This window comes from Aquarana catesbeiana, linkage group LG13 (genome assembly GCF_042186555.1).
Source record: "Aquarana catesbeiana isolate 2022-GZ linkage group LG13, ASM4218655v1, whole genome shotgun sequence".
NCBI lineage: Eukaryota > Metazoa > Chordata > Amphibia > Anura > Ranidae > Aquarana > Aquarana catesbeiana.
Window position 1 is genome coordinate 67,178,055 of NC_133336.1, and position 25,381 is coordinate 67,203,435.

A 25,381-nucleotide genomic window follows, 5' to 3' on the forward strand; every position below is an offset into this window, starting at 1 on the left:
ACAAGTTCTCTTCTTGGAAGAGGTGGAATGGTGACCTCTCAACCTCCACCTCAAATGGATGACAGATTTCAGAGATAAACCACTTTTCCCTGCTTTCTTTAATCATAATCTCAAGGTCTAAGAAACTAACTCCTGTTTACTATACTCATATGATAACCTAATTCTGCAATCATTGTCATTCAGGTCTTCCATGAAAGCTTGTAATGATTGTACATCCCCACACCATATGGAGGAGGATGTCACTGATGCACCTTTTCCAGCTCACCAAATAGAGTCTGGATTTATCATAGATGTCCTCCTCCACAAAGCCATTAATAAAATTGTGTTAAGTAACAAAGCTCAATGCTGGTGGTGTAAACCAATGTTTACCAAAGCTCTCAGCTTCCTACAAGACCGACCACAGTTGGGGAAGATCAGAAGAAAACCGTGCAAGTCAAGTGACTGGCCAAATGAGTTGAGCTTTGAGATCTAAACAGGAACAGGCTATGTAGTCCTTAAAGTGAATGTAAACCTTATTATTTTCAGCCAAGGAAGCTGCCATCTTGGCCTCTTTAATTTTTAACTGCCATGATGCTGCACACGTGATCAGTCATGACCCCAGCCTTTGGATGGTTTGACAGTTTGGTTGAGAGCACAATCAATGTGACAGTTATATTATTATTATTATACAGGATTTATATAGCGCCAACAGTTTGTGCAGCGCTTTACAACATGAGGGCAGACAGTACAGTTAAAATACAACTCAATACAGGAGGAATCAGAGGGCCCTGCTCATTAGATCTTACAATCTAGAAGGGAAGGTCAAGTGAAAAAAAAGGTAATAACTGTGGAGGATGAGCTGATGGAGAAAATAGACATGCAGCTGTGGGGTGCGAGTAGGATGGACTTCTCTGAAAATGAGGGTTATCAGGGGTAGTCTAAAAGCTAATAGAGTAGGAGATAAATCGGACAGATATGCCGGAAATGTAACTTTTTTGAAACAGTTTAGTCTATGAGTTTCCTTCCGCTTTAAGGATTGCTAGCCAGGCACCATGTTATCTAGGCTGGGAGCTCAGGAGCAGTAACTTAATATATGGAAAGCATGAGGATAGGTTCACAACTGCTGAGGAGCAGCGCATTAAAGCACAAGTTTTTTTTCACATTAACATGCACTGTGTAGGGTAGCCTGTTCAAAATGATTGGGCGCGCAAACACCACAAGGTGCAGATATTGGACCTGAGCCTTTATGGACAGCTCAACACACGGTGCGTTGCATTGTGGTGGGGCACACCTCCATCGGCAAGGTGCGATGGGGTGCACCTCTGAATGAATGGCATCGCACCTTACATGTAGCTTACTGTGCCACCTATTGCGGTAATGCACAAAAATAGGATTTTTTATTACAGCTTACCTGTAAAATCCTTTTCTTTCGACGGACATCACGGGACACAGAGCCACAGTAATTACTGATGGGTTATAGGGTATCACTAGGTATTGGACACTGGTCACACCCTAATCAGGAAGTTCAACCCCCTATATAACCCCTCCCCTTCCAGGGATACCTCAGTTTTGTAGCAAAGCAGTATAGGTGTATTAGAAGAGGGGCGGGACCTCTGTGTCCCGTGATGTCCGTCGAAAGAAAAGGATTTTACAGGTAAGCTGTAATAAAAAATCCTATTTTCTTTTCTCGGACATCACGGGACACAGAGCCACAGTAATTACTGATGGGATGTCCCAAAGCAATGCCAACTGAGGGGGGGGAAATCACAACCAAGTAGGGTGCTATCAGACCTGAGGACCTTGTACCGCTGTCTGCAACACACTACGCCCAAAGGCGATATCCTCATGCCTTCTCACATCCACCTGATAGAATCTGGTGAATGTATGAACTGAAGACCAGGTTGCGGCCTTGCAGATCTGAGCCATAGAGGCCCGGTGATGCACTGCCCAAGAAGCACCAATAGCCCTTGTGGAATGTGCCTTGATCTGAAACGGGGGAACCTTCCGTTTCAAACCGTAAGCTTGAATAATCAACTGTTGAATCCATTTAGAAATGGTCGCTTTTGACGCTGCCTGTCCTCTATTGGGACCCTCCGGCAGCACGAACAAGACATCCGTCTTGCGAATCTGAGCAGTTGCCTCCAGATAGGTCTTGACTGCTCTTACTACATCCAAAGAATGTAATGACCTTTCTTCCGAAGAACAAGGTTCTGGAAAAAAGGAAGGTAGCACAATGTCTTGGTTTAGATGAAAATCTGAAACCACCTTCGGTAAAAAACTAGGATGAGGGCGCAGTACCACTCTATCCTTGTGTATAATCAAGTAAGGCTCTTTACAGGAAAGAGCTGCTATTTCTGATACTCTTCTAGCAGAAGAGATAGCTACCAGGAAAATTAGTTTTCTCGTCAGTAAGACCAAAGGAATCTGACGTATTGGTTCAAAAGGTTGTTTTTGTAACACCGATAGAACCAAGTTCAAGTCCCAGGGGTTTAGGGGCGCCTTAACCGGAGGATTAAGACGCATCACCCCCTGTATAAAGTTTCGGATCAGAGAATGCGAAGCAAGCGGCCGTTGAAACAACACTGATAAGGCCGACACCTGGCCCTTGATGGTACTCAAGGCCAGCTTCATCTCTAATCCTAATTGTAGAAAATTCAGAATTCTACCTATGACATATTTCCTGGGATGTCAACCCCTGGATTCACACCAGGATACATAAGCTTTCCAGACTCTATGATAAATCATTCTGGAAGCTGGCTTCCTTGCATTGATCAAGGTAGATATGACAGGACCTGAAAGCCCACGATTTTTCAGAACGTGGGATTCAATAGCCCACCCGTCAAATCTAGCATTTGTAAGGCAGGCTGGAACACCGGACCTTGAGCTAACAGGTCTGGGTGTATCGGTAGGGTCCACCGGGAACCCACCATCATCCCTGCTATTTCTGCTTATCAGGTTCTTCTGGACCAAACGGGAGCCACCAGAAGTGCCGACTTCCCTTCTTGCCTGAGTCTGCGAAGGAGCCGTGGCAGTAGCAGAATGGGAGGGAATGCATAAATCGGTGAGAACCGATGCCACGGAATCACCAACGCATCCGTCCTGCCTGCAAGAGGATCCCAGGCAACCGGTAGGAAGGATTTCCCCTTCTGTAGGTTTTCGGGTATGAGCCATCAACTGAGGCTCCAACGCATGGCATGCGATAGGTGCATTGGAAAGTTTAATGCCTGCACCTTCCTGTTCCAGGTCAACAGAATACTGTGTTGCAACAGTTCTGCTTGGAACTGGGCATAGGGAACTGCTTCGAATGAAGCCACCATCTTCCCCTGCAGCCTCATATAAAGGCGGACAGAAAGACCCTTCTTGGCCCTGACTGTCAGAATCAGCTCCCTTAGAGCAGTGATCTTTGCCTGCAGACACTTCAGTTAAGCAGGAAAACTGGGCACATATAGGCCTGCATCTCTGATGCCTACCGATATCAGAAATTCTCCTCCCTGCAGGACGGAGATTACTGTCTGAATTGATTCCAAACGAAAGGACTGCATCCTTGGGAATCGTTTCAGATCTCTCAAATCCAAAATGGGTCTGTCGTCCCCATTTGGTTTTCGGACCATAGAAAGATTGGAACAGAGTCTCAATCCTTGATCCTTTGTGGGAACCACCACAATGACCTCTTGCGACAAAAGTCGCTTTATCGCTAGAAGGAGCGACTGCTTCTCTTCTGGCTTTCTGGGAACACCTGATCTGAGGAAACGAGGAGAGGGACATTCTTGGAACTCCAGTCTGTACCCTAAGGTTACCGTGGAGATCACCCATCTGTCCTGGAAGTCCTTCTGCCAGGGCCCTGAGAGCTGCAGCAGTCTTTCCCCCCCACTCGAGCGAGCGGGGCGCCCCTTCATGAAGAGGTCTTAGTGTCTTGCTTAGAAGACCTTTTCCCCCAGGATTTCTTGTGTCCCTGGGGTTGACTCTTGTTTCTTGCCCCAGACGGAGGAGACCGTCGTGACTGCTTGGAGGCTGATGCCCCTGGCGCTGGGGAAAGAGTCCGTTTAAAAGAGGGATGCTTACTCTTCTTCTCATCAGGTAAGAGAGTGCTTTTCCCACAGGAGATCGTCTTGATATAATTATCCAAGTCCTCTCCAAACAACCTTTCACCACGGAAGGGAAACCCAGCTAGAAGCTTCTTACATGGTGCTTCGGCTGACCAGTTTTTCAACCATAAGATTCTACGTATATGCACCAACCCAAGCAAGAGGCGAGAGGTTTGCACGATAGAATCTCTAATAGCGTCAACAGCATAACATAAAGCCGCAGGAAGGTTAGCAAACCCCTGGGCCTGCTGTTCAGGTAATACTTTGATGACCTGTTTAACATGGTCTCTTAAGTATTGACAGACTCCAATCGCTGCTACTGCAGGTTGGGCCACTGATCCTGCTAGAGAGAACATATCTTTCAATAAGAAGTCCATCTTTTTATCCACAGGATCTTTGAGCATCTGAGCGTTGTCTACAGGACAAGTCAGATTACTATTTACAGAGGAAATGGCCGCATCAATGGCCGGTATTCCCCACCTCTTAATAAACTTTTCTTCCATAGGATAAAGTGTAGAAAACTTTCTCGGCGGAAGAAAATCGCTTATCTGGGTGATCCCACTCAGAATAAAGCAGCTTTTCAAGTAAATTATGAACAGGAAAAGCATGTGCTGCTTGGAAAGGTTTCAGTGACCCCAAAGCAGAAGAGGTTTCTGTAGTAGTTTCAGGTATGGGCAACTTAAATGTGGAACGGACCAAACCAGTGAGGATCTGCACTAAGACTTTCTCCTCTTGGGAAGTCGCAGAGGGTCGCTCTCCACCTGAATCCTCCGAAGAGGAATCATCTGTCCCATCCCGATCCTCTGAAAGGGATTCATCTCCTTTATCCCAGAGCTCCTCTGACTGAGGGTCTTGGGGAGCAGAGGAAGGCCTTGTGCGTTTTCTTTCACTGAGTGAAGATGTAATCGCGGCCATTCGTTTTTTCTCTAATCCAGAAATGGTTGAGGAAAAAACTTCTTGTGTAATATACACAGGGGCTGAAGTGCCGGCAGCAGATGTAGCCCCTAACCCCAATGGCTCTCCCTGTCCAGCTGCCCCTGGTCCCTCAGGAGGGGATGGTGTAGCAGACAGGGGGTCCTCAGAACCTGAACGAGACCCCCTAGTGCCTCTGGTTCTTGGGGTGCTTGAACCTCTTCTACCCATAGTGCAAAGCAACAAGGTGTGAGGTATCAAAAACGAACACTGACTGCTGAGCGATGTAGTCTGGCTAAAAGCCTTGCTACCAAATGCCCAATCCGGTGTTCTTTAGTGAATGCAGCCTAGGGCAGTGGTTCTCAACTCCAGTCCTCGGGACCCACCAACAGGCCAGATTTTAAGTATTAGCTTGGGGAGTTGCAGACTAGAATACTGCAATCACTAAGCAGCAAGTGATATCACCTGTGATGTATTTCAGCAATCTTGCAAACCTGGCCTGTTGGTGGGTCCTGAGGACTGGAGTTGAGAACCACTGGCCTAGGGGAATGCCTGTGTCCCACCCTACATGTGACTGTCAGCTCTGTGTCTCTCCAAAGCTCAGAGCACCTGTACAGTGTGCTTTAAATAGCCATGCTTTCTGGCACTGTGGGCGTCTGGGCACGCTGACGCTGTGCTGATGCCCCGCCCCCCCTTCCCCCCCCCTCGTTTTTGAAAAACGAGCGCTTCCCGCGCGAGCCGACCCTTTCTGACAATCCTGAAGGGAGGCTGGGGTTGGGGGAATAAGGAGGAGGCCGGCAGTGATGGGCCCTGCATCGCAATGCGGCTTCGGTGGCGGCGGCGGTAGCGGCTGTGACAGTGTGGTCTCACCCGCCTTACAGCATACCTGAGCCTTTCCCTAGCCTGGGGGGACCATCCCAGCAGAAAAAACCCCCCACCATCTACCTTTGGAGCTGGAGGAAGAGCCAGTGCAGCGGACGCTGAGACAGATCAAACATGAGAAGGTTTGTGCTCTTGGCCGCCCCCGGTGGTCACAATAGGCACAGCATGCATTCACCTTAAAGGAGAAAAGCCACTAGAATTAAAATTCTGTGGAATCTCCTCTTACCTTATCCAGGCCGCAGGGTTCAGTTTACACAGACCCAGCCTTCGCCTCTCACGGTGGGCTCCGTTTGTGAAAAACCGTCAGAGACTGGGGCCCCCATCAGTAGGGGGATCCTTCAGTTCTGGGCCTGTAAAGCACCTCGCCAGAAATTAGGAAGTTTAAAGCCATTTTCTGATATGCGGGGTCCAGCTCTCTAAAAAGAGAAGCGTTACAGGTAAAACCTCCTTTCTTCGGACACGAGGCCCGGGTACCATCCAATTCGGCCATGAAAAGACACTTTGAATGGATCCGGTTGCCTGGCTTGCCCCAGTATAGGATCTTAGAATATTCCTTTTGGAGCTTCAGCACAGGACATCTTTGCACGTCCATCACCTAAGACACTGGTGTAAAAACTGAGGTATCCCTGGAAGGGGAGGGGTTATATAGGGGGTTGAACTTCCTGATTAGGGTGTGACCAGTGTCCAATACCTAGTGATACCCTATAACCCATCAGTAATTACTGTGGCTCTGTGTCCCGTGATGTCCGAGAAAAGAAACAATGTTTCCCTAACACAATAAGGTGAATGGAGCTTTATTCAAGCCTATAACCTGATTTGGTAGCATCTACATATACCCTACGGATTCATACGGAGTATGAATTTTTAAGGCCAATGCACTTTATGTACTGTCACCCTCAATATGTAATAAGTCTGTGGACACACAACAGGGAGAGGGGATTTTATAAATATGTACCGTACTTTATGTAGATATCTTTCTGCAGCTAAAACAGCTCTGTGCATTTAGCTGTTCGGTTGCCCTTAAAATATATGTGCAGTCATTTTAGGCTGGCCCTACACCCATAAGTATCTGTTGCCGCGAAAAAATAAATAAGATGTTCCTGTCATTATGTCAGGCCTAGAACAGGTATTCAGACTTTCCGTCTCTCCTACAAGAAAGAAAAAGCAAAATATATAATTAAGCTGTCATAATAGCATGCTCTAGATCCTCTTACCTTCAGCTGCTTTGTCTGCCCTGAATTTTATGTACATACATGAATCATTTTTACTCCAATTCTGTAGACAGCTGGAAATTAAATTATATAAGGGTGTACACATTCATCAAGGCACTATTGTATTCACCACTAAAATGGTGAAAACTTACACAAAGTGCATATGAAGAATAATGATGGTACTGTGCATATACTGAGATCGTATTTGCGTTTCGCTCTATTAAAAAAAAAAAAAAACTGTTTGTACAGTTTATATGTAGAGATTTCTTCATTATAATAAATGTATATGGTTTTGGTCATTTTATTTTTTAAGACAACCATTTACAGAGCAAAGTACCTGAAAGCAGTATTAAACCCAAAACAAAAAAATGTAATACATTGCAGCCTACCAACCATTAGATGTGGTGGCTGCACTAGTTTAAATTTTTTAGGCTTTTTACCTGATGATTTGGCCAGTAACACTCCTCCTGTATTAAAGCAGAGTTCCGCTTAAAAAATAAATAAATAAATAAAAGTCAGCAGCTACAAATACTGCAGCTGCTGACTTTTAATAAATCGGACACTTACCTGTCCCAGGGTCCAGCGATGCTGGAGAACGAAGCCCCACTCTTCTCCCCCTCCTCTCTGCGGCGCTGGCATTGTCACGGTGGGCGCCAAGCGTGCCATGACTGGCCAGGCAATCATCTGGGACCTGTGACGTGCCCCAGATGATTGCCGAGAGGGGGGGGGGGGGGAGAGGTGATCTCCCTTCCGGTGCCGCGGTGTGCCAGGAGGAAGTAGGAGCTGGAAACCTCTAAAAAAGAGGGTTTCCGCTCCACCCCCAAAAAAAAATGACAAGCCAAATGTGGCATGTCAGGAAGTCACCTTCCCTTAAAGCGGAAGTTCCATTCTTGAGTGGAGCTCCGCTTTAAAGTGGTTGTAAACCCTTACAGACCACTTTCGCTACAGGTAAGCTTAGAATAAGGCTTACCTGTAGCTACCCTGGATATCTCCTAAACCTACACGGTTTAGAAGATATCCCCTGTATTTGTACGTGCAGACGTCATCGGCACATGGGCACTAACACAAACTGAAGCAATGGCACGAGTGTGCCGTTACTTCAGCGAGTGTGCCGTTACCTTGCGCATGCATGGGAGTGACGTCATCGCGGCTCCGGCCAATCACAGCGCCGGAGCCACGATACCCAGAAGTAACCCCTGGGAGTGATGTTGCCGGCCGGTGCTGTGTACGGGCACCGCAGCGAGGGCTACGATCTCAGGTGAGTATTCTATAATGAGCTAATATGCTATGCATACTAGCTCATTATGCCTTTCTCTTGCAGGTGTTTAGTTTTTTTTTTTTTTTTTTTTTTTTTTTTTTTTTTTAATGGGTTTACAACCACTTTAAAGGTATCTTCATTCTGGATAAAGGAACACAGGGAGCACCTTTGGACAGCAGCATTGTCAGTCTAGGGGGAAGGGGAGCGTTAAATACACTAACAAACTGAAGCCAAACTCTTGCTTACACTTTATAATCAGTTACGTTTTTTTTCCCCATTATGGGATAAAGGTTTGACATAAATAAATAAATGCTAACCATTTCTAAGCCCTCCTGCCAGTGTTAAATGGTTTGTCTTATCTCTGTAAATGAATACATCTGCAAGAGAGCTTGTTCTTGCTGGCTGGATCACCAGATGAAAATAGAAGAAAGAAAGCCTAAAAAATAGAAAATGAATAAGCTGGAATATAATAAAAGTTTGCTTTTGGGTTTAATACTGCTTAACCACTTCAATACCTGCCTATAGTAATATGACGTCCGGGGATGGGATCTCCCATCCTGGGCGGGCGTCATATGATGTCCTCAGCTTCCCAGCAGTACAGAGGGTGGGGACGTGCGCCGCATCACCGAGGAACCGATGCATGTGCCCGACAGCCGCGATGTCCACCTGGGCACCCGCGATCAATCGTGACAAAGCAGGAACGTGGATCTATGTGTGTAAACACATAGATCCACGTCCTGTCAGGGGAGAGGAGACAGATTGTGTGTTCCTAGTATATAGGAACACTGATCGGTCTCCTCCCCTAGTCAGTCACATCCCCTCACAGTTAGAATCACTCCCTAGGTAACACATTTAACCCCCTTGATCGCCCCCTAGTGGTAACTCCTTCCTTGCCAGTAACATTTATACAGTAATCAGTGCATATTTATAGCACTGATCACTGTATAAATGTCAATGGTCTCAAAATAGTGTCAAGAGTCTGATCTGTCCGCCGCAATGTCGCAGTCACAATAAAAAACACAGATCACTGCCATTACTAGTAAAAATGGAAGGGGATGAAAATGCCCTGTATTGAAGTGGTTAAAGTGGTTTAGGAAAAAAAAAAAAAAAAAAAAAAAAAAAAAAAAAACACCACGCGAGCAGTTTTATCTGCTAAATAAACTGTATTTTTGTACATTAGATGTATACAGCTCTGCCACACAAACACAGCACAGTCTGGTAGACCTGATTTTTCTCTGCTGACTCTAAGCAACACTTACAGGTCTCCTTGCCACCCGTCCTGTGACTTGGTATTGAAAGAAGAAGCACCAGACTGAGGAGATAAACTCTCTGACACACTACTATCTTCTGCTATCAATCAACGATTATAGACCTGCTTTGTTATGTGGTTTATATAGCTTTAAAGAGGAAGTAAACTTCCAACATAAAAATTTACCTATAGGTAAGCCTATAATAAGGCTTTCCCAGAAGTGTAAATATCTCCTAAACGTGGGCCGTTTAGGAGATATTTTCTGTACATGCAGCCAGTAACATCACGGACGCATGCGCTCTGAAGGAACGTGCCGTTCCTTCAGAGCCCTGTGCCATGAACGGCTGCTCCCACGTGCAAGCGCAGGAGTGATGTCATCGTGGCTCTGTTCAGTCACAGAGCCAGAGTCCACGAACCCGAAAGCAAGACTGGTGAAGATGAAAGAGGCATCCAGCGATGACGTTGCATCACAGGAATGCTTTGTTTTTAGGTAGGTTTCACATAATGTGCTAGTATGCAATGCATACTAGCACATTATGGCTTTACCTTGCAGGTAAGGGGGGAAAAAAAAAAAAAAAAAACAAACAAACATCCAGTGGTTTACAACCGCTTTAAAGAGAGACAGCAGCAAAAAATGCTGCAGGTCTAAATTACAGACACCTAGAGAAACCTGCAGCATTGTACATTACCCTGTCCTTTTCGCTAAATCCTGCAATGTTCTGACAGGCAGAGCTTGCTGGCATTTCTATTAATTCCATAAGCTTGCCCACCCAAGTTATTTATAATGGATTTCCACAGTGTGTGTGTGTGTGTGTGTGTGTGTGTGTGTGTGTGTGTGTGTGTGTGTGTGTATGTATATATATACACACACACACACACACACACACACACACACACACACACACACACACGAGTACACCATCTCACATTTTTGTAAATATTTTATTATATCTTTTCTTGTGACAACACTGAATAAATGACACTTTGCTACAATGTAAAGTAGTGAGTGTACAGCTTGTATAACAGTGTAAATTTGCTGTCCCCTCAAAATATCTCAACACACAGCCATTAATGTCTAAGCCACTGGCAACAAAAGTGAGTACACCCCTAAGTGAAAATGTCCAAACTGTGCCCAAAGTGTCAATATTTTGTGTGGCCACCATTATTTTCCAGCACTGCCTTAACCCTCTTGGGCATGGAGTTCACCAGAGCTTCACAGGTTGCCACTGGAGTCCTCTTCCACTCCTCCATGACGACATCACAGTGCTGGTGTATGTTAGAGACCTTGCGCTTCTCCACCTTCTGTTTGAGGATGTCCCACAGATGCTCAATAGGGTTTAGGTCTGGAGACATGCTTGGCCAGTCCATCACCTTTACCCTCTTCTTTAGCAAGGCAGTGGTCGTCTTGGAGAAGTGTTTGGAGTCGTTATGTTGGAATACTACCCTGCAGCCCAGTCTCCGAAGGGAGGGGTTCATGCTCTGTTTCAGTATGTCACAGTACATGTTGGCATTCATGGTTCCCTCAATGAACTGTAGCTACCCAGTGCCAGCAAAACACTCATGCAGCCCCAGATCATGACACTCCCACCACCAGGCTTGTCTTTGTACTCCTCACCTGGTTGCCACCTCACACGCTTGACACCATCTGAACCAAATAAGTTTATCTTGGTCTCATCAGACCATAGGACATGGTTCCAGTAATCCATGTCCTTAGTCTGCTTGTCTTCAGCAAACTGCGGGCTTTGTGCATCATGTTTAGAAGAGGCTTCCTTCTACGACGACAGCCATGCAGACCAATTTGATGCAGTGTGCAGCGTATGGTCTGAGCACTGACAGGCTGATACACCCCCCCCCCCCCCTCTTCAACCTCTGCAATCATATGTCTATTTCCCAAACACAACCTCTGGCACTGAGGCTCTCTCTGCTTTGGTCGACCATGGCGAGTCCTGTCCTGAGTGGAACCTGTCTTGTTAAACCGCTGTATGGTCTTGGCCACCGTGCTGCTACTCAGTTTCAGGGTCCTAGCAATCATCTTATACCCTAGGCCATCTTTATGTAGAGCAACAATTCTTTTTTTCAGATCATGAGAGAGTTCTTTGCCATGAGGTGCCATGTTAAACTTCCAGTGACCAGTATGAAAGAGTGAGAGTGATAACACCAAATTTAACACACCTGAGACCTTGTAACACTAACAAGTCACATGACACTGGGGAGGGAAAGTGGCTAAAGTGTAATTTTTCACAAACACACATAGATATATATATATATATATATATATATATATATATATATATATATATATATATATATATATATGTGTATATATATATATATATATATATATATATATATATGTGTATATATATATCTCTATCTATCTATCTATCCTTTAATTTCTGTTTTAATCTGAGTTGTTTTACAGGTGGGGGTTTACATATAAATTCATGTTTATTTGTAAAATAAAGTCTGTAAATCAATATGACTGAAATATTTTATTATATTATATTTGTACAGTTTCATTTAAACTCACCAAAGAAAAAAAACGAAAAAAAACGATGATTAAAGTCTGTCTTTATTCATTAGTTGATTCACTGTGAGAAACTGATGAATAAAATAGGTAAGGATCATGAATATTTGACACCTACCAACCATCTGACAGCACAGAACTTGCTTAGAAAAGCATACATTTCAAAACTCGGCCTTGCCAAGATTTCCCAGCAAATGCCAAAGATGCCTCATTGTCATTGACTAAGATTGGATACTTGCTGCTCAACACACACACCATGGTAAGCAAGTACATTTTATATGCGATACCACACAGGAATGAAGAGGACAAAAATACAGATCTGCACATTCCAACCATACTGTGTTGTGCTGATCCTCCCTAAGAAGGAAGAACGGGAGGGACAGAACTGAAGGGACAGCATGCACTTTGGAATATTAAAGTTATGCAAGGTCAATCAAAGCACTGCCAGCAGTTTATCAGAATAAATACAGCCTTGACAAATTTGGAGAAACTGTTTCAAACCTTTGATACAAGTGTACACTCTCGAATCAATCCACAATATGTGTACAACATTACTTTATCTTGCATCACATTTTAGACATGCCAAAAGTAAACTGCTACAAACAGTTGTTTTGAAGGACAGATCTTTCTATAAAATCTGATCATCTACTCCTGTGTGGCTGGCTTTAAAGCAATTAACAAAAAAAGACAAACAATATCTTGTAGGACTTCATCATCCATGACAAGCTTTATGGTGAACTTGTGCTTTGCTCATTTATTACCCCAGCTATCTCTTTGGCCTGTATAAGCCCAAGTCTCTTGGTACCCAATGTGATTGTGCTGAGACAATTGCTGGCACTGTCCCATGCATCCATACACAGAAGTACTATATTTGCTCCCAGTGGTTTAATAGAATAGTGGAGGGAGCAAAAGGAGACAATTATGTTTTGGTGGGAGTAAGCAACCCCTTGGCCTTGTCCTGCATAGACAAAGCACATGATTTATTTAGAGTATAACTAAAAAGCAAAAAACTTCTTTTTTTTGTTTTGGATAGAGTGGAGAGAGTAAGGCTCAGTTCCCACTCATGCAACTTGTCATGCGACTTTGTCATGCTCGACAAGTCACAGCCCATTAATTTCAATAGCACCCGTTCATAGTGGTGAGACCTAAAGTCGCAGAGACTTTGAAAACAGTTTAAAAAGTCAATAAATGGTGCCAACCTTAAAATCTTTTGTGAGTTATGTGGCAACTGCCTCTTTAAGTGACTTACAGGTGGACAGGTAAGTGTCCTTAATTTAAAAGTCAGCAGCTGCAGTATTTGTAGCTGCTGACTTTAAATTTTTTTTTTTTTTTTAGGCGGAACTCCGCTTTAAGGTGATTGCGTGGCCTAGCCAGTCTCCAGACCTTAATCCTACAGAAAATTTATAGAGGGAGTTGAAACTTCCAGTTGCCAAGCGACAGCCAAGAAATCTTAAGGATTCAGAGAAGATTTGTAAAGAAGAGTGGACCAAAATCCCTCCTGAGATGTGTGCAAACCTGGTAACCAACTAGGTTTCCCGCATCCAATTCGCATGACAGGAGAGTGTGACCGGCTCTCAAATCCCCGGGGCGGCTGCGGAGCGCATAGCAGAAGGGTCCTGTGCATCTTTGGCTCCAATTTGGATCTGAAACAGTGAACAGGGACAAACTGGACCCCCTTCTGTGCCCCGAGCCGCACATAGTGTGAATCCAGCCTTAGCGTGTATTTTTCCATGTGTTTTTTGGTGTATTTTCATGCTCATCTATAGACTTCACTGCGCTAGAAAAACACAGGTATATGCATAAAATATCAGATATACCTATATTACAACGCAGTGCGCAGATGTGAACAGCCTCATTGGAAACTATACATTATTCATCACATGCATTTTTAGGTACTGCAAAACACATAAAGGTGCAAAAGGTGTGAACCAGGGCTGAGGCTTGTTCAAATCAGCAGCATTCGCCCAATGCAGTCCCCATGGCAAGAACAAGGCACCCTGTCCTATGGATACTGTTCAGATCAACACACTGACAAAAACCATGACCCATTGCATTGTGAACAGCACGATCTGACGCACTATATCACATCATGCTGCGGCTCATACGTATTACAGAACAGTTTAGAAAAAAAAAAAAAAGGGACAACAAAAAGAAAGCACTACAGTGCCTTATCACAACGCACTGCAGAGTTATGTGCTATGAATGAGAGCGAAAGCCTGTGTTTATTAATCTAGTACAGCCAGGGAGTGCAGTTGATTGGAGTACTGTGCAGGGGCATATCAGATCACTGGAGACCAGGACCACAGAAGTGTGTGGAGCAGAGGTCCGACTCACCAGCATGCTGTGAGCAAAAAGTACTTTAGCCCTTGCTGCAGCACACAGTGCAAAAAAAGAAGCCTATTTATTACTGTATATAAAGCCTGATTGCATTACAGTAATAAAGGCAGAAAGTTCAATTGGGCTTTATGCACGCTAAGCAATTTTACCCCCAACATGGCGGTAAATCACTGGCTTACCTATGACGCATTGAAACTGATTAAAGCAAATTATTATCCTTCATTGGTGCTTCATACAAGCTTATAATATTGAAAAATTAACCAGAATTGGCATTCATAAGCAATTGTGTTTCACTAAGACTTTTCAAGAGCTTAGATTAAAACCCAGGACATGCGTTACCTCCTCAGTCTACGCGGACATCGTTAACAAGCAGGTCACGTTGGCGCTGTATACACATACACCTTGGGGAGCAGAGGGAAAACAATAGCCAATCACTTTCTACTTGGCTATGTGTCGGGGACGATTCTATGCATCGAACCATCTCCGAGGACGAGAATGTCACCAGCGGGGGAGTAATGATGAACTCAGATGACTCTTTATATGCAGCCGCTGTAGAAGAACACTGAAAACAGCAGATGAGAGAAACTCAGTGGATATAGAATGGTGATGAGGTAAAGGGCGATCTATAGGAGCAGTTCACCGCAGAACATCTACAAATGCAATGCCGTCTTTTCATTGGGATTTAAAGGGCATTGGTCATCTGTACAGACTCTGCCTATGAAAATTGTGCACACTTGACTACGTCGTGCTAATGTATGCTTGATAAAGCCCATTATTTTGAGCAATAAAACTGATGTTTAGGTATGATTTTCATAGCATAAAGTGGTCTAGCTTGAACCAATGTAAGTATGCATATCACAACCCTTCCTCATAGTAAGCACAGGCAGTACCTCTTGGCATTGCCGCCATGATTACAAGGCATACTCTGGTTGGACGAGGTGGAGAAGTGGGTTGGTGACGTCACAATCTTCACCTTGTCCAATCAAAGAGCACCTTGAATTCACTGAAAAAACACAAGGCTTTCTTTGACCGCATAAGGTGAATATTATGATGCAACTACCCCACCATCTCCATCCTGTCCAACCAGAGAACATCTTATAATCCTTGGAAAAAAAAAACCACAAGGCTTTCTCTGAATGGGGCAATGCTGAGCCGGTGACCTCCTGTGGTTACTATGCAGAAGGGCAGCCGTTCGACACCAAACCAGGAAGACGGTTGCTATCACTGCAGTAGCGTTGGCTACCACAGTGATTTGCAGCTTACATAGGGATTGCTCAGGTAGGAGATATGCATACTTCTATTGGTCTATTTTGGACCAATGTAACAATGCTATAAAAAAATCATACCTAAAACTTTGCCTTTAAATGCACCAGAACTAACAAAAATGCTGTTATTGTTGCAATGTTGTAAGCTATGATTCTTGTGCCTTATTTCTTTGTATCTTTTATCATTTTTTTATTTTTTTTTTATTATTAAAAGGGAAGAACAATGAGGTTGATTTTCTAAAACTGGGGCAGCTGTGCATGGTAGCCAATCAGCTTCTAACTTCATCTTGTTCTAATAAAGCGGTAGTAAACCGCATTTTTTTTTTTTAATCCTACAAGACAAATGGCATAATGTGCTAGTAAGCATTGCATACTAGCACATCATGAAATACTTACCTTAGAACTAAGCCTTCCAGCGGCATGCTGTCACCGCTAACAGGACTTCCAGCTTCATCCAGTCTTCCCTTCGGGGTTCACATCCCCTGGCCGTCTGATTGGCCACACCCCAATTACATCATTAATGCGCATGTGCGAAGGAGTCGCGCACCACGGCACAGGGCTCTGAAGGGATGGCACGGGTATGCAGTCCCTTCAGAGTACATGCAGTGGGAATATCTCCTAAACAATGCAAGTCTAGGAGATATACACTGTACCTACAGGTAAAGCTTTATTATAGTCTTACCTGTATGTACAAGGAAAAAAAAAAAGAATTTGCTTCCACTTTAAGCTTTGACAATAAAACCTAAAGGCTGAAAATTAATGTGACTGCAATGCATGTAATGGGGGTTAGGACTTTGCAATGGTGTGAAACCAGGCTTAGAGAGAGTTGAAGGCAAATTTAGAATGTCTGAAATATGAAATGGACACATTCTAAATTTGCCTATTCAGGGTAGAGTGACAGCATCTCTGTATAGCTGCCCCACACCCCAGGAGGATATCCTCACCCATCCAAGCTGCCTCCCCAATGCAGGAGGCAAATATCAAAGCCTACCTGAGCAGTGTTCAGGCCTGGCTTTTGGCTGCACAGGTCCAAGCACTGTCACGTGGGCAAGGTCATATGCTTCCCTATACCTAGTAGCCCCAATCCATAACAAATCCGATGGTAAAAAGGAGCATGGATTGGAGAGTCTGTACTGCTAGGGTGAGGTTTGCATACTTTATTGAAATGTCTCAAACTGACATCTCATTGCGTTCCATTGGGCTCAGCATGGTGTGAACTGGCCCCAGGTCATCCAGAAAATTGGTGAATTAATGGTAAAAATTGTTTCTTATTCAACAAGAATCCTATGATGCAAGCTTGCACTAAGACACCAATTAGTTGACTGCTTTGAACATTGTAAACATTACTTAATTTAATTTTCGGCTTGATGATAAAACAATAGATTACTCTTGCTACAGCCAAGTCACATATCATGCATTTAATTCCGGTTTCCTTAATCAGCATCTAATCTTCTCACCGTACCACGCGGCACCCTATCTGTATTCAACAGATCTTTTCCAGCCGGTGCTCAGGAAGCATCATGCTTCATAAATCAGCTAGCAAAAATTGTGCCCAAGTTCTGTTTCCTCTTCTAAATACAGCATGGATATGAACAAATCGCTGCAGCTTCATCACTTATGCATTCCCTATTTAAAACCCAACTCTGGGAGACTTGAGAATTCTCCCTTGCAGTGCGGGCTCAGCCTTAAAGTGATAATAAACACAACACCAAAATTGTAAAATTTGCAGCTTATCAGTCAGATGCGGTTGTTGCATTTTTGTTTTCTTTTTTTAGGCTTTTAGATTTCAGAAAATCATGGTCTTGTCTGCTTCGGTTCTGTAAATTAAGTGGTTGTAAATACTGAAGGCTTTATATCTTCATGCATTCTATGCATGAAAGTAAAAAACCTTCTGTGTGCTGTACCCCCCTCAGCCCCCCTAATACTTACCTGAGCCCCCTCTCAATCCAGCGATGTGCAAAGGTTCCTCGGCTGTCCCGGCACTCCCTCTTCTCATTGGCTGAGACAGCAGCGGAACCCATTGGTTCCCGTTGCTGTCAATCACAGCCAGTAAATCAATGAGGAGAGAGTGAGGGCGGGCCAAGCCATGGCTCTGTGTGTCTTATGGACGCATAGTGCAGGGCTTGGGGGTGAGCACACACCTGTGTCTCCATAGCAAGCGGCTTGCTATTAGGGGCACTGGTCAAGGAGCAGGAGGAGGAGCCAGGGGAACAGACAGGTAAAACCAACTGTACTGAGCAGGTAAGTATTACAAGTTTGCTATTCTTTTATTTTTTGTTTTTTTAAAAGCCAAACCTTGAATACCATTTTAACCTGTTGCTGCCTGCGTAACATGTGTGGCAGCAAAAGGGTGGGCTTTAACTCCTGCTCCCTACGTTTTAGGATTCCTCCCACAGATTCCCAAATCACTTCAGAATACAGTAGTGATGTAGGAGTCGATGTAATGAAACGCTGATTGCAACGAGTGAACCATAATATGACATTCTAAGAAGTGTTGAATTTTGAGGAGTCTTCAGGTTGGCGATTTCTCCTCACTACAACTGTATTCGGGGGGACAGGCATCTGCAGAAAGGAGTATTTTGTTTCCCATTTTCAAGGGCTACATTAGAAACTTTATTTTAGCAACAGATATGCTGTAAAGCATATTCAAACCAAAAGCAAAAATGCATTAAATTGCAACTTACTGGTCCTTTAACCACTTGTCACCCAGGACATTTCTGACATTTCTCTCCTACATGTAAAAATTATCTTTTTTTTGCTAGAAAATTACATAGAACCCCCAAACATTATATATGTTTTTTTTAGCAAAGACCCTAGAGAATACAATGGCAGTCATTGCAACTTTTTATCAGTATTTGTGCAGCAATTTTTTTAATGCTTTTTTTTGGGGGGGGGGGGGGGGGGGGGGGAAAGTAAAAAGTTAGGGGGGGGGGGGGGGGGGAAAGTAAAAAGTTAGCCCAATTTTTTTGCATAATGTGAAAGATGAAGTTACTCCGTCATGCTTCAAAATTGCACATGCTCATGGTATGGCTCCAAACTTCGGTACTTAAAAATCCCTATAGGCAACGCTTTACATTTTTTTACTGGTTACATGTAAACAGAGGGGTTACAGAGGAGGTCTAGGGCTAGAGTTATTGCTCTCACTCTAACATTCGCGGCGATACCTCACATGTGTGGTTTGAGCACCATTTTCATATGTGGGCGGGACTTACATATGTGTTTGCTTTTATGCGCAAGCACACGGGGACAGGGGCGCTTTAAATTTTTTTTTTTTTTTTTTTAATTATTGTTAATTTAACTTTTTTTTTTTTTTAGTTTGGCACTTAAAAAAAAAAAAAAAAAAAAAAATGTTGATCACTTTTATTCCTATTACAAGGAATGTAAACATCCCTTGTAATAGGAATATGGCATAATCGGTCCTCTTTACAGAGGACCCCACATCTCACCTCTAGGCCAGGAAGCCCGAAATCAAAAAAAAAAAAAAGAAGGAGGATCTTGGCGTTTGTTTGAATGCATAGGCTGGGCGTGACGTCATAACATCGCGCCCAGCCTCTGAACGATCATAGAGACTCCGGCGACCATCTGGTCCACCGGAAATATCTATGGTAAACATCCGGGGGCGGCGGATCCTGTCTCTAGCTCACCGATGGAAGCGGTGAGTCGGTAGAAGCACCGGAGGGTGGCGGGAGGGGACTTCCCCTCTCAAGGCCCGTAAGAACAATTAAGCGGTGGAACAGCCACTATGATCATTCTTATGGTGTAGGGAATCGCCGGCTGAAAAAGCTGATATCTGAATGATGCCTGTAGCTGCAGGCATCATTCAGATATACCCGTACAAAATCAAGGACGTCATATGATGGCTGGCGGGCAGTGGTTAAATGTGGTGGCTGCCTTTTTTTAGGCCTTTTTCATTTATTCTCAAATGATGATCTAGCCAGTAAAGCTTGCCATACACCAGAAGATTTTTAAACATTTGGATGAAAATTCCCAGTACATTCGATCACTTTATGGATGTCAAGTCATCGAATGTACTGGGCTGCCACTGCCATCAATCTGCCAATGAGGAGAGAGACAGCAGCAGGAGCCGCTGCTCTTGTGCATATCGCTGGATCGGGGGGAGCTGCAGCATAGGAGGTTTTCACCTTAATGCATAGAATGCATTAAACTGCAAGTTCACCTTTACAGAAAAACCGGTAGGGTGAACTTACACAGGTCCCCCTCCTCATCACTCCAACCCCCCTCCCCCATCCCGCTGACCTGGACCAAGGCAAGCTCCGGTTCTAAGCCCTGGTATATCCTATAACCACGGCAGGAGCCCGGGGCTTAGAAATCCTCTCTGCAGCCATGCGTCTTCTCCATAGCTAAAGGGACATGCTATGCAACTGCTGATTGGTCAGCACTGCCCACATGATGGCGCTGACCAATTAGAATGCTCCAAAACATCCCTCCTGACAAGGGACATTTTGTACATTCAGCTCAGGGGATTCCTGGCGTGGATATACCAGGTCTTAGAACCGGAGATATCTGCAGTCCAGGTCAGCAGGACCGGAGGGGGCAAGGACCTGTGTAAGTTCACCTTACAGAGTTTTCTGTAAAGGTGAACTTGCCCTTTAACGTTAAAACCCTAGAAGGAGAGGTCCAGCCTGAGCTCTCCAAGGACGTCACTGCAATCAGCCGAGGCAGCGTGTCATCCGATTTCCAAAGTCTGGATCCCCCAGCTGCCTGGACAGATGGCAGTCTCAGCCTCTCAGCGAGCTGCTGAGATGGCCGCTCCCTGCCCCTCCACAGCTCAGCGCTCCAATTAGCATGGAGGAGCAGAGGAGAAGAGATGCTGACAGACAGTCAGCAGCTCTCCGCTCAGGGAGGTGACAGAACTGAGCCATTGGCGGTGTTCGGTGGCTCGGTTCTCCGTGCAGACACACCGGGGGACAGCTGCAGCACCTAGGTGGATACAGCATCAGATCGATAAGTATGAATAGGAAATAAAAAAAAAAAAAATAATAATATATATTATATATATTTCTCTTTTAAGGCTTTACAACCACTTTAAGCACCCCTGAAAGTGTTAAGTGCTCTGTCTCATCCATGTAAAACGGATACATTCTGCTGCAGAGCTTGTGCTTTTTGCAAACAAAAGACTTGCTGGCCAGATCACCAGATGAAAACAAAAGAAAGAAAAAAAAAAAACTAATGCAGCCATCACATCCAAGTTTTTGAAAGCTGCAATATAATAAATGTTTGCATTCAGGTTTATTCCCTTTTTAAGGGAAGGGAAGTGAAGGCACTGCAAGGTATAGAATAGTTTCCCTTTAAATTCTCTACCCAACCCAGAATCACTTATTATACAAATAGTGACTATTTTTAGCATGTTAAATCCATAAATTACCTGGCAGGGCAGGTGCCCAATTACTGGAACTTTCCAAGTAAGCACAGACTGCAGCAGACTACCCAGCTCTCCCGGGAGGTGTTGAAGGATAAGATGACAGAACATGGATAATGTCGTCTCCTCCTCTCTGCGGAGTACCTGACTTATTCCCCCAGGACAAAGCTAGTATGCAGCCAAGGCCGGCCTCATCACCACCTCCAGCACCACCTGACCCGACAGGAGATAGGAACGCTTTCAATGGCAAGGGGCGTTACCATGGCAACAGCAACCCTCCACCTCCACCAGACTGATAGGCAGCCAGCCAGATTCCTCTTTCACCATCCCTTAGCTAGGTCACAATGCAAACCCAGCCTCTGTCAGCACTGACCAGCTCAGAATAGCAAGTTATTTCCTGTACCGTTGCCAGTTTGGGTTTCCCATTCAAACTATCAACAGCACGGATCACAAGGACTGGCGCTATATTAGGCCAGAAGAACTACAAAACCACTGGACCGCCACAATTTTAAGAGGCATATACATAGGTTAAAAAAAAAAAAAAAAAAAAACCTGCATCTCTTGCCGACCACACAACTCATGTGTATGACAGCGGGGAGGTGGGCCCTGAATGCCCATGTGGCATATATGCATCCATGGCGGCTAAAGGTTCTGTGCTGAGAGTGCAGTCACTGTGTGTTCCCAGCCTGGCAAATGTCACAGATAGCTTCCGATCTCTGATCAGGAGCCAGCGGGATGGGCAATGAATACAGAAAATAAGAGTCCAAATACAGTAAATGAAGTGCAATAAAGCCCGATATATAAAATCTCATACGCTTTAAACGTGTTGATACGATTTCAAAACCGGTTTCACTCATTTACACTAATTCTGCGTGGTAACATGCATTACTACATTGTGATGCCATCCATTCTAAACAGCACGCCAACACACTAAAGGCCTCATGTACACTGCTGCTGGTAAACGGACATTCAGGAACAATTGGCCATTTTTTTCAACTGCTCCTGAACTCTCCTCTGTTATCTTATCAGTACATGTACACAGGGTCATTTATAGTCATTTCTAGGCAGTTGCGTTTAGACCCCTTTCACACTAGGGCGTTTTTCAGGCGCTTTAGCGTGAAAAAAAGCACCTGTAAATCACCTGAAAGAAGCCTCATCTGAAATCCCAATGTGAAAGCCCAGGTGCTTTCACACTGGGGCGCTGCGCTGGCAGGGCGTCAAAAAAACTCCTGCAAGCAGCTTCTTTGCAGCGCTTTCGTGTTTTTGCCACCGGGCAGGGTGTGCTGATGGCCTGAGCCCTTTCACACTGCCAGCGCCCAAAAAACGCCCCAGTGTGAAAAGGGTCTTAAGCGGCTCAGGCTTTCACATTGGGATTGCAGATGAGGCTTCTTTCAGGCACTTTACAGGTGCCTGAAAAACGCCCCAGTGTGAAAGGGGTTAAAGGCTTTTTTTTTTAACCCAAAAAAAAAAAAAAAAAAAAAAAATGCGTTCAGAAGCGATGTTTAGAGGCATTTCAAACGCGGCCAAACGTGGCTACCCGTGTTTTCATCTAGTAGCTCTTTTAAAGGAACATTATATATCTGAAACATTTTATTACTTTTGAGCCTGGAAAATGCTAAAAACTCAATTATCACTGTATGCAAGCTTGATATATGATGTGATATTCCCCTCATCAAACAATTATGCTGTACAATACACAACTTGCATTACTTGACGCTGAAGTTGAATCGGAATTTCACTCACCTGTCAACCATTGAGAATTTTGCGAGAACGTTAAAGGTGGCAATTGACATGCGTGTAAAATGGAAAATTTCCTCTGCGTAATTACGCAGCTGAACATACATATTAGAAAAGTATCCTGTGGATAGAGCGTTGAGCCATCAATGGATGTGTCAATTAGAGAGGTCCTCTCACGCAATTTTCTACATCTTTGGAGCTTCAGCAAAAGCAACATCAGGAGCATTTCCTCACACATTTCCTCACACATGCTCATCATGGGATCCATATTAACAAAACCAACCAAAAAATAACATCTAGCTACAAGCACACTGCTTTCTCAGCTGCTATTCACACTGTTCTCTCACTGAATGGCTGAAATAGTTAATAACATACTTGTTTTTAGTGCTTTCTAATCATTTGGGAGGGTCTCCTGAGGTTATCTTTAGTAAACGCTCCTGAACGCAAACGTGGCTAAACTCACGTTTTTAAACGTGGATTACTAGCTGTGGTGTTCCAGCGTTCAGGAGAGGTTGAGAAAACATCCCGTGTACATAAAGCCTTAAGGCAACTCAACCGTTTTGCAGTGTGCTGCAACGCATATTATTGCATTATGTTCGAAAAGGATAAGGTTTGTTTTTCGAAATGTTAGAAGGCACATTCTTTTTAAAGGATAAGTTCACCTTTCATAACATGTTACACCCATATTCAGGGTGTAACACGTTCCGAACAGACTACCACCCCGCTCTCCCCTAGATTGCCACTCTTCCAGCTAGAGGGGATCTTCTCCTCCTGCTAGCTGTCACAATTTAAAAGAAATACGACTGAAATGCGATTCAAGGTGAATTGCATGTCCACAGAGTAGCATTGCAGCGGCTGAACGGCATTCAGGAAGGCGCCACAGCCCAGTCCCGAATGCCTGTTTTTGGGGTTTTTGTGTATCCGAGCAGAAATTTTACATTGCAGTGTGGCCCCATTGAACCCAATGGACGAGTTGGACAGGAGGTGCCCCGCCTGCACACCCAGAGTTAAAAATGCCGTGGCCTTGAAGCAACGCTTTGCAGCCATGGAATGCATACAGTCCTGTCCAGCTGTATAGTTACAATGCAGGTAGATGGCCAAAGTCGGTAAAACCGCGGCTTAGAAGCTGGTTTTTAACAACTCCCAGCCGCCTGTCTGTAAGAGTCCATAGTCATAATCGTTAGCAAGGCGCCTAATGCACTTGCACGAACGCAGCGCAACATTGTAAACCCAGCCTTAAGCAATCCACTGAAACAATTTAATTGTCTGTAGTTGGTGACCTTAGTCTTTCTGGTCATTTTTGTTATTGAACATCTGCCATCTGTGGTTTCATTTTGTTTTCTTGGTTTTGAATTACCAAACAATCAAAACTGGAGCGAAAATCAATTGAAAACCACAACAGCTCCAGCAAAAGTATTTTCAGAAATTCACTATACTGAAGCCATAAAGTCTACTTAGGACTTCAATAATTTGATTTCAATCCACTGCAGCCCTGGTTATCCAAGCTCTCCTCCTGGGGGGAGGGAACAGACTCTGGTCTATGATTATACTGTATATAATGTAATGTCTTCTCTGGGTCAGGAATAATCCTACAAAGAGTGAGAACATCTGCAATGGTATATTTGCATTAGTCCAACACACTGGGGATCCATTTATAAAAAATGTTTATAACGGACACAAGCATTTGTCCATTCTTGACAAATTAGTCCAAACTTTTCTTAGTAGAGCGATTTCCTATAATCATCAGCTCCAATCTAGTGGCAAGAATGTAGTATTTTTCATGAATGAGGGATTTGAATAAAGAATACAGCATTACGGCCACTAGATGGAGACATAGAAAGTCACTGTATTAGGAAAAGCGCATCCAGACATCCTCAAAAAAGGGAAATGCTTGTCCCATTCATCTAATTGTTATAAGAAATAGACCCCCCACTAAGTCAGGTATTATAAATTACCTAAACATGTGGAGTGGGAATACAGTAATTGAATGCAATGCAAATTGAATGCAATGCAAACACCAAGAACTGTCCATGTGCTTGTCCCAATCTGACAGGCATGCAGGTGAGCGGCCCCAAATGCACACAGTTTGTGCTGTTAGGGCCACTTACCCACACCCCTGTCAAAATAGGGAGAAGTGGCTGCATTCGTGCAGCTGCTGTATCCCCATAGGACTTGAATCGGCTGCCTGCATGCAGCACCTGGCGTAAAGTGGTTATAAAGGCAGAAGTTTTTTTTTATCCTAATGCATTCTATGCATTAACAGACAAACCCTTCTGTGTGCTGCAGCTCCCCTAATACTTACCTGAGCCCCATCTCTATCCAGCAATGTGCACGACTGCCTCGGCCGTCCAGGACTCTCCCTCCTGATTGGCTGAGACACAGCAGCGGTGCTATTTCTTTCATCTAGGGCCGAATTAGGGTTGCCATCATCCCTGTTTTGTTGTACATAAGCAATCTCTGAAATTGGGACTTTCTTAAAAGGCAACCAGACAAAAACAATATATAATAAAAAAGTATGACTTATTGAAACACGATAAAAAAATTCTCACATGGGACAAT

At 44.2% G+C, this 25,381-nt stretch overlaps 1 protein-coding gene across 3 annotated transcripts in view; it reads right to left on the reverse strand.

The window, feature by feature from the left end:
* DAAM1 (dishevelled associated activator of morphogenesis 1) overlaps nt 1-25,381 on the reverse strand; it is a 295,359-nt gene that overhangs the window by 259,368 nt on the left and 10,610 nt on the right. Inside the window, exon 1 of one of the 3 annotated variants that reach the window (XM_073609932.1) lies at nt 21,092-21,247. The exons of the other annotated variants lie outside the window; for them this stretch is intronic. The gene's annotated coding sequence lies outside the window, so the exon portion shown is untranslated. Of the gene's footprint in view, nt 1-21,091; nt 21,248-25,381 lie in introns of those variants that run through there. 3 annotated transcript variants of the gene reach the window in all.